Consider the following 4,313-nt stretch of genomic DNA (forward strand, 5'->3'; position numbering starts at 1 on the left):
ACTTATTTAGGAAAAAGGTTTGTATTCCCCATTGATAAACTAAATGCACTAAAAGCCAAAATTGCGCATGAATCAAAAGTACAAAATCCTACCCACGCTCAGAAGGTGTGAGCTCTCTTCTTTACAAATGCGTTATAGATGCTAGAAAAGTGAATAATTCGGGTTCATTTAAACCGTCTTCCTAGTTTCAACTTGCTAACATGCGTCAAAGGCTCAACACACCTTTGTCACATGACGCATGTGGAAATATTTTATCTAGTTATTTCGTGGAAATAAATAACGAAAGAGACGTAAATTATTTGAAATTGGTACGTGAAATGAGGAAGGAGAAATTGAATCTTCATACTAAGAAAAATGTGATTATCTCAAAAGTAATTGAATCAATTGAAAAGGGAAATACACCATTTCATAGCAATGAAATTGATAATTATTTTTGTAGTAGTTTGACTGCATTTCCACTTTATGAAGTGGACTTTGGTTGGGGAAGGCTCCATTAGAGTGAGTATGGGAACTAGGCCTTTTAACAAGTGGTTTTATGTCACGATCCAAAATGAGTCATGAGTGGCACCACACTTAACCTTCTAAGTGGGCGAACTAATGAACCAACATATATTACTTGTTAAACTTATGAAATACAAATCATAATGCGGAAGCTCAAAACTTATTAAAGTAACCAATCAAATCAACCTTTAAAGTCTATTATACATTATCCCCAAAACCTGAAAGTCATCACATCAAGGACATTTAATCTTCAAATACTAAGTCTAAGAGTATTAAAGACACCAAAATAAATGAATAAAATAGTTTATGCCCAAAACCTAAGGACATCATGTCATGACCAAGAGAATCCAACACGAGCTAGAATGAATAGCTCACCCTGAAACCCGATGTGCTGGAGATTGGATAGAGTTGAGAGCGAGTCAAAGTCACTGGTACACTCGCTGCACTCCACAAAAAGAAAACAAAGAAAAACACAAGTAGGGCTCAGTACAAGGCAACATGTACTAAGTAGATATCACCGGCCAACCCAAAATAAAAACTAATATGTAATGAATAATAGTATAAAATCAACTATGACACTTAGCAGGTGGCGAGCAACAAACAACATGAACCAGTGTCAACAACACTAAAGTAAGTACGTAATCAGTCAACAATATCAAGATCACACATGAGGACTCATGCCTCCAAACTAAGCTATTTTAGGAATTGAGTTCTTTGAGATTGAGTACATTCAGTTAATTCAATATGTTTTCCTCTTTAATGTTACCGTGTCGGAACGTGATACCCCGATCCAAGAATACCGTGTCGAAACGTGACACTCCGATCCAATAATACTGTGTCGGAATGTGACACTCCGATCCAATGATACCATGCCGACTCATGGCATCAGATCCAATATATCGTTAATTTATCATTTATTATCACCAATTTTCACTTCATTAACAATATTTCATCAAGCCTTCTTTATTCAAGGCATCACTTCTATAGAGAGGGTTCAAGATTATAAATTCCACGGTCTCAGGATTTCAGACCAACCACAAACCACACAACCAAGCTACACAACCACACAGTCAAGTACATAGAGAACTTCACAATATCACTCAATGCATATCAATCACTATTAAGAGTCTATCTATCAAATAGAATAAACCATAACCTACCTCCACCGAAGAATCGAAGTCAAGCAAACTACTTCTCCAATGCTTTTCCTTTCCTCAATGCCTCCGAACATTTCCAATCTATCAAGTATGTCACGACCCGAGCCTACACCCTGGACGTGGCCGGCACTCGAAGACCATTGCTGGTCCCCAAGCGAACCCTCATCCTGGCTGACTACAAGCGGAAAACTGATTCAAGCATACAAAGCTTAAAAACTGAAATAAAAGTTCGTAAAACTTAAATACAAACTTTAAGTCCAAAGAAAACTCTGTATAATAAAATATATACAACTCGCCATAAAAAGGCAACTTTAGTCTTTAAAACATTTAATAAAATAAATGATACAGACTTCTCAACTATACTGACTATCTATGAAGCCTCTAACTGATAAAGATGGAAGTCGGTACAAGACCCACGACATTTTAACAACTGATATATAACTGAAAGGTAAATGAAATCCTCCGAAAGCAAGGAGGCTCACCATAGCTAACTCGAACTCTCAGATGTATCAACGAAGCTCCTGTTGATGATCCTGAATACATGTGTCTGCATCATGAAAAGATGCAGGCCAAATGGCTCAGTACGTGGAATGTACGAGCATGTAAGAGGAATTCTAAAACATAAACATAAGCTTGAAACTTGCTAGAAATGAAACATACTTACCTCTTCTCAAACTTACTCAACTCAAGGAATACTCAAGGGTACTCAAAACTACTCAAACTTACTCAACTCAAAAGTACTCAAGGATAATATACTCAACTCCGAGATTAGATACTCAACTCAAGGATATAATATTCGACTCAAAGATATGATATTCGACTCTGGATACTCAACTCTGGATACTCAACTTTGAATACTCAACTAAATATGACTGAACTCATTTCAATATAAAGCAATTTAAAACAAGTGCAATATAAAGAAATAAGCTGTTTAAAAACATGCTGTCAAATCTGTGTGTATGCAAGGATACAACATAACTCTGAAATGTATATAAAAATACAATAAACTGATGTATATAAAAATACAATAACTTCTGTGGGAGTTTCTCTAACCGACAACCATCACATAAGAGCTATAGTGATGATACAGCGATCTACCTCACGCTGCCAGCGCATCCTATACCCGGCCAAAGGTATAGGACCTGAACTGCCTAATGGATCCACTAGTCTATTTCGAAAAAGGTTCATCTAAAAAGTATGACCCTTTTCTACCCATGGTGGCTACATGGTTTATGGAGGCTGTGAGTTGTCTAAACTCTCCCCCATATCGGTGCTCAATACTACTCCCAAAAATATACTAGCTCTTATGTTTTAAAAACATACTTCTTTCTGCTGATTTGAGATAATTGCTCAAAAACTTAGCTCAAAGGCTATCTTGGAAATCTCAGTTTCCCTGCTTGCTTCATTTAGAAAGCTATTACTCTTTTCTGAAAACTAGCCCGAAGGCCCTTTGGAAATCTCAGTTTCCGTTCTTATTTAAATGTGAAAACATTTATAAACTCTTTGGGAATACTTAGTCCCCATATACTTTTGAAGAAAAAGACTTCAAACTTTACTCTTTACTCTTTACTGAACTCAAAACTTAAGTCTTAAAACAAAGTTAAAACGTTTGTAAAAGACTTCTTAAAATATGGTTCATACCGAATTATGGACATGAACTACTCAATGCAAGGTTTTCAATAACCATAGATAGAACTCAAATACTTGGAACTCAAGAACTTCAATGATATTACTAATTTCAAGAATGCTCAACTCAGAGGGTTCGTGCGGAATTATAAGCATGAACGACTCAACTCAAAGACTCAAAGATACTTCTCTTCTCAAGACTGCTCGACTTATAGGATTCATGCGGAATTATGGGCATGAACAATTCAACTCAAAGACTTTATGGGTAACATGTAATAGTCCCATGCTTAGAAATATAATCTCAAAGGGGATTAGGAACTCAATACTCAAGACTTAGAACTTGAAGATACTACTCCTCTCAAAGATACTCAACTTCTGGAGTTCATGCGGAATTTATGGGCATGAACGACTTGACTCGTAGGTCTACATAACATTATGAAACTCATGTATGTGACTCTTCTCATTCTCTGACTTACTTCCTCAAAACTTAGTTCAAATCGATAGTTGATCTCAAAGGATTCACAATTGAACTCAAAGGCTTCCTTGAACTCTACTCTTAACTCTCTCTTGAATTTGAATTATGAATTCAAGAGTTATGATTCATGATATGAAGGATCTCAATAACAATATAGCTATTCGATAATTAGGAATATAACTTTTAAAAGAAACGTGAATTCAAGAACTCAAAATCAACTTATCTCAAGAATACTCAAATCTAGGGAAAGTTTCCTAGATTACTCTTTTACTGATCTGAAAGTAGATGTAGGGTGTGAGGACGAACTAGTCCAACACTATGATAGCCTTACATACCTAGAAGAACAAGATTATTGAAGAATCTTGAAGAATCTTTAAGAATCTTGAAGAAGAACTTGATTAGAAGCCTTGAAACCCTAGCTTGAAGGTAAACAATCAAGAAGACCTTTCTTGAGATTCTCGAGTTAGTTTCTTAAAATCTCTATAGCCAAAAATTATGATTTTCATGAGTGAAGATGAAAATCTGATTGTTTTGAGCTTTTTATTAGTCAAGAA

This window comes from Solanum stenotomum, chromosome 5 (genome assembly GCF_019186545.1).
Source record: "Solanum stenotomum isolate F172 chromosome 5, ASM1918654v1, whole genome shotgun sequence".
Classification (NCBI taxonomy): domain Eukaryota; kingdom Viridiplantae; phylum Streptophyta; class Magnoliopsida; order Solanales; family Solanaceae; genus Solanum; species Solanum stenotomum.